This window comes from Notamacropus eugenii, chromosome 2, assembly GCF_028372415.1.
Source record: "Notamacropus eugenii isolate mMacEug1 chromosome 2, mMacEug1.pri_v2, whole genome shotgun sequence".
Taxonomy (NCBI): Eukaryota; Metazoa; Chordata; class Mammalia; order Diprotodontia; family Macropodidae; genus Notamacropus; species Notamacropus eugenii.
Window position 1 is genome coordinate 348,128,911 of NC_092873.1, and position 12,465 is coordinate 348,141,375.

Below are 12,465 nucleotides of genomic sequence, written 5' to 3' on the forward strand. Positions count from 1 at the left end.
ACTTATATACATGTAACATACATGTATACAATATAAACAGGAGGCAATTTCAGAGGAAAAGCATTAGTAGTTTGGGGAGAGGAGGAGACTGGGGAAAATCTCTTGTAGAATGTGATTTGAGCAGAGTCTCAAAGGAGGCCTGAGAAGCCAGAGGTATAAGAGGGAAAGCATTCCAGACGTGGAGAACAGCCAGTGAAAAGTCACTGGAGACAGGAGGATCATGTTAGAAGAAGGTCAGTTACACTGGGTCATAGAAGGGGAGTAAAGGTGGATAAATGGGTCTGAAAATCATCTCCATAGAGATAATGATAACGAACTCATAGAATATGAACAAGTGAAATAATGTAGAGGGAGATGAGAGAAGGCTCTAGAACAGAGTCATATAGGACACTCACAGGTAAGTGGATAAAGATCCAGCAAAGGAGACTGAGAAGGAGCAGTAAGACAGGTAGGAAGAAAAGCAGAAAATAAGTGTCACAAAGGCCTAGAGAATGTCAGGGAGAAGAGGGTGAATGACAGTGTGAAAGGCTGGAGAAAGATCATGAAAGATGAGAGCTAAGAAAAGGCCATGAAATTGGGCTATTAAGATATTAATGCAGTTTTGGAGAGAGTGGTTTCAGTACAGTAACGATGAGGTTGAAAAGCAGACTATAGATGATTTAGAAGGAAGGGAGAAAAAAGAAAAGGCACTAGTCATAGGTGACTTTCTCAAATAGCGTAGCTCCAAAAAAACAAATAGACAGATGTAGGATGTTAGGATGGATCAAATGAGGACAATAGGAGGGATCCAATGAGCATTATTTTTTGAGGACCGGTTATAAATGAGCCTTTTGTAGGCTGCAGGGAAACAGCCAATGGACAGTGAGAGGTGAAAGATAAGTAAGAGTGGGGATGATGGAGGGAACAATCTGCTGGAGAAGTTGAAATGGGATCATTTTTACATGCAGAGGAATTTGCTTTGACAAGAAGGGCATCTCTACATGTGAAATGGGCTAGAGGACAAGATAGTGGAAAAATATGTCTGAACAATATGAGATTAGAAGGAAGGGATAAGAAGGTGCTTTCAGCAAATGGTCTCCATTTGTTCAGTGAAGCAAGATCCTCAGCTGAGAGGGCAAGATGAAGGCATGCCATAGAAGAGTTAAGGAGGGATGTAAAAGTTTGAGGATAGTACTCTGGAGTGAGTGGGATGAATTAGGGAGAGGTAAAAGGGTTGCCTTCCTGCGGTGAGAGCTCAGCTGAGATTATCTAGCATGTATTTGTAATGGACCCAAAACAGTTTCATGATTTTTTTCAGGCTTAGTTCAGTAGCTCTCAGACAACTGGATGGTGGGAGCAATCCACGACCAGGGTTTGATACGTCTAGATCAGCAACAGAATAAGAGGACAAGGTAATCAAGAGGACATTATACAGTTAAACTGTATGGGTAAAGGTAGAGAAGGAAGGAATGTGTAATCAATGCAGAAGTGTTAGTCTAGGAAAGAACTGACAAGCAGAGGGATTAGATGAAAAAGAGGATTGGGAGTCATAAGGCATAGCAAAGGATGAAATGATGAAAGATCATGATCAGACAAAGGAATTTCAGAGTTTATGAACATGGAAATGGCATACTTGTGCATTATGGCATGAAAGTATGAGTGTATGAGTGGAGTCGAGGATTAGGTTATAGGAACTGAGTCGAGGAACTGGGAAGTTAGGGTGCTTGAGGGAGTATCAAAGTGTATGTTGAAGTCCTCTAGTATGCAGGCAGGAGTTGGGGTGAAGAGAAAGACACGTAGCCAACACTCCATCCGATGATATCACCCCAACTACCTTTTTCCCCATTTCTTTTCTGTGTTCTCAAAGACACATTTGGCAATTAATTCTACTGTAGCTGGAAGTACATAATTGAAGATAATTGAGGACATTCAATTATTTTAGCTGTAATATGGTATCTTCCTTAGAATCATTGTTGGTTATTAATAGATGTTCAGATACACACACACACACACACACACACACACATACACACTCATGCACAGGTGTAATTATTCTTGTTGCTCCAAAACAGACCCAGAGCTTATTTTCCAACTCCTGGCTGTGCCTTTTCCCTGGTTGTACCCCAAGCCTGAATAGTGTCAAGGGCTGAAAAGAGATCAAGAAGGATGAGAACTGAGACCATGAAATTGGACAATTAAGAGATCAATGTAATTTTGGAGACAGAGGTTTCAATATAATAATGATGAAGTTGGAAGGTAGACTATAAATGATTTAGAAGAAAGGGAGAGGAAAGAAAGAACAGGCACCAGTTGTAGGTGACTTTTTATCTGTATGCACTTCTTAGAATCTAAACTTCCTTTAAGATTCATCTCAGGTATCACCTTCTATGCTGGACTTTTTTTAATTCTTTCTGTTACAATTGTTCTCTCCCTCCTGAAATTTACTCTGTATCTATTTTGTATTTACATGTAAGCTTATTGAGGGCAAGGGTTATTTTATTTTTCTCTTTGAGTCCCTAAGATTTGCACATGGTAGAAAAATGCTTGTTGAATTGAATTATGAGGTCAGGGATAGAGCTGGGGTGTCATAGTTCCCCAGATTTGTGTTAAATTTATCAGCTTTTTATAAAACTGAATTCAGCTGTCATGAAGTTGTGAAGTTGTGTTGAAGCCATGGGTGTTCAGCTACTCATCTGCACATACCTGAGAGTGAATTGGAGCAACAAGTGGTTAATTGTGGGAACTGAATGACCCACAGTGACTCCATCTTCTGACTCAGTTCTGAAATTAGCTCAGTTCCCTTTTTATTCAATCATGGGTCTAGTCTAAATTTTTATCTTGTGAGAAACCTTTATTCAAAGTGAAAGGACTTTATTGCATTGTTTGAACCTAACCTTGCTTGACTGGGAAGCTGCTTAGAGACCCTTCACTAAAGACCAACAAACTGAGTTAGATCCAAAAATTTATGGAAGGAGTTTTATCACAATCATATATCTCAAACAACCCGTAGGTCTTATCTTAAAACTGGCCTTGAACAGGTTAATCAGTTATTTCCACATTCCTTTGATTGTATACAGACACTTGAGGAGAGCAGGACACCTCTTTTTTTGATTTCAGGGAACTGCACCTGTTTGCTCTCCCCTTACCAACTTGGGAAGTCCCTAATTTTTTCTCCAGTTAGAAATCAGACTACCTAATGTTGAATCCTGGTTCACTGTTTTAGTTTAATTAATTGGTCTTATTTGATTGTTTTTAATGCATAAAAATTTGTCTCGCCCTGTATTGGGGTCCAATGCCAAAGCTAAAAAAGGTCTGGAATGATGTTATGCAATTGACATACATTGCTTCACAAATCGATAGCTTAGAACATCAAACCTTTGTTTCCTCAGTCATTTCTTCTTGCACCCACCATACCTGTGGTGCCTTTCTAACCAATACTTCAGAATTAGATTTCAGACTGAACAACTAACCAAGTGTAAAAGTAAGTTTCTCCAAGAGCGATGTCACAGAGCCTCGAGGATTCCAGAAAGCCAGGATACTTTAATGCTTCTATTTTTGGAATAGGGAGAGCTGTGGTCTGGAAAGTCTGGGTAAAAATTCTGAATTAAGACCTAGCCCATACTACAATTGCCAGATTATCTTTGGAGAAAATGTCTTCTTTGAAACACTTCAGTCTTCCATCACAATCTGGTGGGACTTGTAAGATAGAGAGACATTAGAGGAGGAAGGCAACAGGAATCAGTATAAGAGGAAGTGAGTATGGTATGGAATGATGAATTTTAAGAGAGTTGTTGCTTTTTTGTTTTCCCATCCTTAGCACTCCTTAATGAGTGAACTTCATAGGCAGAAAGATCAGGTTGGCCTGTCTTTGCCAAGAAAACCCCAAATGGGATCTCACAGAATCAGACAAGGTTGAACAACAAAAGCTGAGTGGAGGAGAGGAAGCCAGGAGGGAATGACCTGCTTCCTTACATAGTATCATTATTTCTCTGATGGCATGGTCTTCTTCGGCAACGAAGGACCAACACACGTATCATAGGTCTAAAGTCAGAAGGGACCTTGGAAACCATTTAGTTCAACTCCCTCATTTTATAATAATATCCAGTTAAGAAACTTAAGTGACTTGTCTAAAGTCTCAAAGGTATTATTCAGCAGTCAGGATTTTAACTCAGGTCCTTGGACTCCAAATCCAGCACTTGTCTACTGGTGCTGGACTATCTGGAAAGAGGGAAAGACAAGTGGAGCCCTGAATGTGTGGTGCTGAGAATATAGGAGAAAGATACCTGCCCCCAGACTGAAGCAGTGTTGAATCTTGGAAGGTGACTCTATTCTAGGGATGGTCACAAAGAGAAGAAGGCAGTCAAAGCAGCTTGCTACAGGATAACAGGATGCTTGAATTATTTGGGAACTTAGCATCTTTCCCCCAGTAGACTGAAGAGTAGTGATGGGTAGGGTAGATCCTGGGTCTCAATTTTATTCATTCGACTACATGTTCAGTGTTCAGAGTGATTGTTTGGAAGGAGGTGGGGGCATGATTCTGAGCAAGGGGAAGACTGTAGGTCACAGTCTACTTACTAGCTCTGTGACCCTGGGCAAGTCACTTAACAGTTTTGTCTCAGTTTCCTCATCTATAAAATGAGATGGAGAAGGAAATGCCAAACTATTTTAGAATGTTTGCCAAGAAAACCCCAAACTGGGTCATGAAAAGTCAGACATGACTGAAATGACTGAACAACAACTCTTTACCTGGGGTCCATGAACTTGGATTCTTTTTATATTTTAAAAACTACATTTCACTATTGATTGAAATTCAATATTCAAAATTCACTATTGATCTGAAATTGTAATTAATTTTCATGTAATTTTATGTATTTTAATTTGTGCATTTAAAATATTTTATGTTTTGCATGACTGCACAAAGCTAACCTATATCAAATTGCTTGCCTTCTTAATGAGGGGGAAAGTGAGAAGGGAGAGACAGAATTTGGAACTCAAAATTATAAAAAATGAAAGCTTAAAACTATTTACATGTAATCAGAAAAAAAATACTTGAGGAAAGAAAATCATTGTTTTAAGAGGGCATCCATAGGCTTCATCCAACTATTGAAGGTGATCTATGACATACAAAAAAATTAAGACCCCCCTGACTTGGAGCTTCTATCCATCCTAATTTTGAAGATGAGTTAAGTGAGTTGCCCACAGCCATATATGTAGTAAATATCAGAGGCAGGATCCAAACCCAGACACTCCCTGTCAGCCAGTCCAATACTCATTGCCTAGTAGGAGGGGGTCTCTGGGTGTCCTTTAAAGATACCCATCCTATAGACCTCCAAACTTCTGGTCCAGGGATTAAAGTAACCCCCTACATACCATGAAAGAGAGGGGCCACTTTCTGCCTAAGCCTTTCTTGAAAGAAGGGAGGGAAAGAAATGGTAATTCTAAGTCATTGATTGGGAAGTTGGAGGAGGTCAAATGTTGAGGAAGTGAAAATTTGATCTTGACCATTCCCTGTCCCAGAAACTACCTGGATTTCTAGATCCCTGGAGAGTCATCCAGATACCTCAGTCCAGATGGAGGCTAAAACAGATGTATCTTGCCAAAGCTCTAGGCCACATATTCCATACCATCTGTACTCTCAGCACCACCGATTTCTGATTTCTAACTCATGACTAAGAATTCTCTATAGTTAGATATTCTTGCAGAGCATGATTGGATGAAGAAAGCATAAAGAGGGCCAAATGGAGGGAGGAGCTTCTCCAACCTCGATTATGGTGTTTTGGTCTCTTTTCTGTAGGTTGTTCAATCTTTGAGCTAACAGTACCAGGAAGTGTGAGTCTTTGGGAACCACTGGCCAAGTTCCTTAAACTATATTCCTCACCCTTCTGGAGATGAAGAAGATTCTATTTCTCTCCTTTGTCAGATGCCTCATTTTGGTTAATCAGACCAAAATCTTTAGATGTTGTGAACTGGCCCAAGAGATACATAAAGCAGAGTTGGACGGACATGAGGGCATTAGCCTAGGAGAATGTAAGTGACTCCCCCTGTTTTCTCCCTCCCTCATGGCTTTCCAAAACCATGCCTCCTCTTTTCTACCTCCTTTCTAATAACATTTTAACTCTTGGGTCCTCTTCTCCATCTCTTCTTTCCATATTTCTCTCTTCTCTTCTTTGCTTTCTCATCAGGGCCCTCTCTGGATCCTGACATTTTTCTCATCAGTCTAAGGGATATGCTTGGTGTATATGGAAAGCCAGTTCAATGCAAAGAAGAAATATGAAAATGCTAATGGTAGCACAGACTATGGCCTCTTCCAGATCAACAGCCACTATTGGTGCTCACTCCAAAAACATCTGCCACATAAACTGTTTTGGTACAGACACTTCCCTGGGATCCGCTGAGAAATGGGAGGGAAAGTCCAAAATCCATCCTTCTGCCTCCCTTCTCATTCCTGCCTCCAAGACGTCCCTAGAGAAACGTGCTAGGCAGTAAAGAATCGAGGGCTGAGGCTTCTGAAAAGCTGAACTGCCTCTCTCTAGTCTTATTCTATGCTTTATTGCTTGCTTTTCTCCCCCACCTCCTGCCCCCATAGGATTCTGCTTCTACTCAAAGCTAGTCACAGAGTTTTCTTAGTCCTTCACCTTCGCCCCCTTCTTTTTCCCTAAAGTTTATGGGCTGTTCAGTTGGAGACCTCTATGGCTGGGGATTCTTCCCTAGGTTGGAGTTAAGTGTAGTTTCATGTGCTTTCCCCTCCTGGGCTTATTCTCCCTGGAAGCCCACTATCTACCCCCATCTCTCACGCCCCCAAGCTTCTAGTCAGCTTCTAGTCTCTTTACCAAAAAGGGAATGTGAGAAGAAACATCCTAAATCCAAACCCACCTAGTACAAGTCTAGCAGCCAGACTGGACTCAGGAATATCAGTACACAGTGAAGACTCCAGCTAGGGTGAGAGGATTTAGAGTAAGGAAGGGGTCCTAAACACTGGGAACTCAGAGCCTGCCCATTCCCAGCTTCTCCACTTCCGGGTGAACGAGGTAGTTTCTGTCTGAGCATTTAGGGCTGCACTTTCACCTCTTACACAAGCAATTTATCTTTTGTCTCCTTCAGAACTGATGAGTAACTACATCTTTTCCAGTATTCTTTGTGTCAAGAAGATCATGTTGAGTTCTGGAGGAATAGCTAACTGGTGAACAAGATGCTCAGGAACCAACCTCCCTCATCCCCATTCCCAAGAAAGAGAGAGCTAAGAGAGGAAGAAGTAGCAGGAATGGACTGAAAGAGCTATAGCATTGGAAAATTCAAAGGAACTGGGGATCAGAGGGAAGCCTGGTAGTGACTTAGAGGTTCATTAGCTCTGGAGAGAATTCATCTTCTACCCTAGGAAGATGAGTTACTTTATTAGAGCAGGAAACTGCCTCCAATCCATGGTAGGATGAAGGAGTAGGAAGCAAAGAGACTTTTATAATCTAGTGTTTCATCTGAATCCCAATGGAATGTAGTGTAACAGGAAAGGTAGCTCCCTCTTTGGGGGATATGATGAGGAGGAAAATATAGTTTGGAGCAAGTATCCTGGAATATGGGGCCAGCCAGCTAGGGATTTGAAATAAGCTTAAAAAGAGATAAAAAGGACAAGAATAGACAGTGAATGAAGTAGATTAAGGAGGCAACTATATACTGGCTTCCTATAAAATGTTAGTGTGGCTGTTGGTGGAGAGAGGGAAAGGAAAAAAGATCACCATTAACTTCTTTCTACTCTGATTCTTCCAGGGTGAAGTGGAGGATACACTGCCAGGATCGAGACCTCTCCTATTGGCTTACAGGGTGTCACTTGTAATTGGAGATGTGCCCAAGTCCACTTGCTATGGAGTACACAGTAGGGCTCAGTCCATTGCATTTGGGGCCTTTCTCTTTCTTCCTCTTGTTTCCTCTCCTTAATGCTCCATTTTTCATTCTTTCTTCCACTCAGATATGAAAACAGAATTGAGACACTTTCCCCATGATTATGGTTGAAGTGGAGCCCTGGGAAACATCTGGGTTTCTTTCTCCAGAGGCCTTGCTTATCATTTGCAAACCAGGAGATCTAGACTTAGAAAACTAGGGTGATCTTGTACATTTAAAAAATATTCAATAAAGCACGTGCAAAAATACATCTACCTGTAATTAAGCATTGGGGTCATAAGGCAGAACCCCAGAGGACCCTGCTTCTGAGAGAGTCCCTGATGGCATTTAATGAAAGTGCCTTGGAAAGACTTTGGAGCATGTATAGATGTTCTATAACTGGTCCTGATCTGCGAACTACAAGGTGGATAACAGCCTCCGACTGGTTGAGACTACAGAGTTGCCTCTGTGGCATCAGTCTTTCCACCTCCTCTTTTTCCCATTTGCACCTCTGACTCCTTTGCTGTTATCATCCAGTAAGAGATAATGCTCTCAGGGGAGAGGCTTTAGATCTTGTCCCATCTGAGGCTAGCATATGACCCTTTGGATGTGGGCCTTGTTTTGTGTTGTTCTTTGGAGTGAAGGATTGGAAGCTACAACCTTGCTATGCTCCAAGGATGGAAGAGTGATTAGGGGGACCCAGCCTAGAATACTCTTTTGTGTGTCTTGCTGTATGTATTAAAATGTTCTCTTTTTTTAGTGTTTAAATTCAGAACAAAAAATAAAAATTTAAAAACATTGTTATCAATGACTTAGAAGAAGGCACAAATGTTAGACTTGGAAATGACACCAAGCTGGGACACAGGCCAGCATTTTGTTGAGATCCAAAATTATCTCAATTGACTAGTCAGAATAAATATAAAAAGATGAAACTTAAAAGAAAAAATAAAACTATATTATTATATATATAAAGGATAGCATCAGAAAATTAATTAGTAAACAGAAAAAATCTTTTGTAACAATAGGAAGAAATTCTTTATTTTTTTATTTTATTCTTTATTTTACTTATTTTTGATGCTTTTTTAAAAAATCACATTCTTTTCCATATACATCCTTACTACCCTACCTTATCTAGTGGTCTTCCTTTGTAGCCAAAAATTTAAAAAAAAAACCAGTACAGCAAAACCAACCAACAAATGAGCTCCATCTGACAATATATAATATTCCTCACCCATAGTCCTCCACCTTGGCAATAAAAAGAGAAAAGTGTATTTTTTCTTCTTCTGGGCCAGGCTTGGTCATTATAAGAATATTTCATTTAGTTTTGTTTTTATTCTTTCTGCTTATGATGTTGTTGTTTACCAGTGTGTATAATATTTTCCTCATTCTACATGGTTCATCATTTTATACATCTTCCCATGTTCCTAAGTAGTTAGGTGATGCAGTGGTTAGAGATCTAGGCCTGGAATCAGACTTCAAATCTGGCTTTAGACACTTACTCTTTGTGTAACCCTTGACAAGTCAGTTAACCTCTGTCTGCCTCAGTTTCTTCAATTATAAATTGGGGATCTTAATAGCACCTACCTTGAAGGGTGCCTGGTTTCAACTCCATGGAATGAGATGTCCCTCCCAGGATAAATTCATCACTGCTAAACTTACCATCATGCTGCTAACTCAAGTCTTGATTGATAACACCTCCCTCAAACTCCCCTCTGCTGGGAGGACTGTCTTTTGCCTTTCTTTATTACCCTAGCACTTATCATAGTACCTGGAATTTAGTTGGTGGTTGTCCTTTTATCTCAAATGGGACTAAAATGACATCCCCATGTTGGGGTCAAGGTACAGTGTGTCCAGCTTTGGCTGATTGGACCTATACAAGTTCAGAATGATCTACCACCAGTTGGGCACAAATAATCCATATGAACATTTGGAGTGGAGATGTCTCTAAATTTTTCCATCTCATGTTTCTTTTGAGCTACTGCCTTTCTAATTCACTCATAGAGCACAGAATCTTCTTTGATGTAGGCACACCATGCTGGGCAACCTTTTGCCAGCGTCTTGCAACCAGTTCCAAAGTTCTTCAGAGAGATCACTGGCCAGTTCCCCATTACTATAGCATTTTTTTGGCTAACAAAACAGTGGAAACAAAGGGGATTCCTACCAATGAAGAGTGACAAGACAAACTGTGGTATGCCAATCAACTAGCATTTATTAAGTTCTCACTACATAACAGACTCTGTGCTTGGTGATGTGGTAACAAACAGATATGAAACAGTTCTTATCTTCAAAGCCCTTAGGGAACAGGGTCTTAACCTTTTTGTGTCACAAACTCTTTTGGCAATTTGATAAAGTCTCTGGACCTCTTCTCAGAATAATGTTTTTAAATATATATGTGACGGGTCCAGTATCTACAAAGGCTTTCTGTCCAAACCAAACACCATCACACCTCCCCGCCTTCCCTCCCCAACATACGTTAAGTGGCTACAGGAAATGATGCTGGGACTTGATTTGCTTGGGATGGAGTGAGATTTAAGCTACAAATGGCTTGTAGCTTCCTGTTAGCCTCTGGCTATATTGATAGTAGCTCCCTGATTACCCAAGGGCATAAAAAGACCCACCCACTTGGGATCTGAACCCTTCAGACTTGGTGTATATCAGAAGACCATTTGAGTAACCACCTCCTTTGATATCCAGGTCTGTTTCCTTATGGAGGCAAAGCGGGTGGAGGTTGGGAGGGGAAACTTCATCTACCCTAAGTGTTATTACATACTTGTTGAATATCCTTTCTGGGTTAAGGTCAAATAAACTTCCTTTTGTTAATGGTTCAAAGGTCTCATTTTGTCCCAGCTTTTAATCTGAACTAATATGGTACTGGCCTGCCTATGCCTAACAACGTAAAATAAAATATGTAGGATTAAAGAGGAAATCAACTACAGTGAAATATATTTATATATTTTTTTTTCTTTCTCTTGGATAAGATGGGGGTATGTTCACTTCTTGTAGTGTCTCAAAAATTCAATTCTATTTCTCCTCTTGAGGAAATTTCCAGATGTCTCAGGTCCCCAGAGAAATGAAACAGTGATACAAGAAGGTCACTTTTCATAGTAGAATTTCAGGCACTGTGACAGGCTAGTGAGGGACATATTTTGAGGGCAAGCACCCCTATTGAAAATGGAACAGACCATGAAACTCCAGACAATTCAGAATATCAGGATGACTGGAAAATCTATGAGAATGAGGAGAGAGGAGAAGAGCAACTGTGACTCTTAAAAACTATCTAACACTAGGATATTTGCCCAACTTTGTATGTGGATTCTGAGTATGAAGGAGAGGTGGGACTGTGAGGAGGAACCATAGCTTCAGAGGTATTTGTATGAGTGCATGGCAGATATGTGAGTGTGTGGCATGGCACAAGCCTATATCTGAAATCAGAAGACCCAGGTTTGTGAGATAGGAGGAAGTCAGAACACAGCCTGCTGGTGAGTCTCCCTGCCACAAATCTCCCCCCACTGCCATCCATCCTCCAATTAGCTGTCATCCTGATCTTCCTAAAGTCCAGGCCTGACTATATCATCCCTTATTCAATAAATTCTATTGTTTGGGGCAGCTAGGTGGTGCAGTGGATAGAGCACCAGTACAGGAGTCAGAAGGACCTGAGTTTAAATTTCACCTCAGACACTTGACACTCGCTAGCTGCGTGACCTTGGGCAAGTTACTTAACCCCAATTGCCTCATCCTGGGTCACCTCCAGTCATCCTGATGAATATCCGGTCACTGGATTCAGATGGTTCTGGAGGAGAAGTGAGGCTGGTGACCTGCACAGCCCACCCTCACTCAAAACAAAGTCAAGTGCACGTCATGTCATTATCTCTCTGATGGCATGGTCTTCTTCGGCAACAAAGGACCAACACACACACGCACAAATTCTATTGGTTCCCTATCACACCTTCAGGATCAAACATAAAATCATCTTTTTGGTATTCAAAGTCTTTCCCAGCCTCCCTGGTTACCTGTCTCTACCTTTCCAGCCTTCTTACACCTTAGGCTGCTGCAGCCTTCACCCCCCTTACGCTTGGAAGCAGCGGCGTCCGGCTTCCTGGCTCTTCCGCACACAAGACACTGCATCTCCTGACTCCAGGCATTCTCTCCGGGTTGTGCCCCGTTCGTGGGATGCTCTCTCCTCTCACCTGCCTTCCGACTTCTCTGGCTTCAAGGGCCGGCTAAAATCTGACTTTCTCCAGGAAGCCTTTCCCGGGGACTTAATTCTATGGCCTTCCTTCTGCTCCAGTTTACTTTATACGTAGCTGGTGCGTACGTGGTTATGTGGACGGTCTGTGCCCATCAGACGGGGAGTCTCCTGAGAGCAAGAACTGTTTGTTGCCTTTCTTTGTGCGCTCAGCTCAGCTTCACGGTCTGGCACGTAGTAGGTGCTTCGTGAATGATGAATGGATGAATGAATGAATGAATGGATGGATGGATGGATGGATGGATGGATGGATGGATGGATGGATGGGTGGATGGATGGATGGATGGATGGATGGATGGATGGGTGGATGGATGAATCCTGGCTTTGCCACTGACTTAGGGGGCTTTGGTCCTGTTTCCTTATCCGTC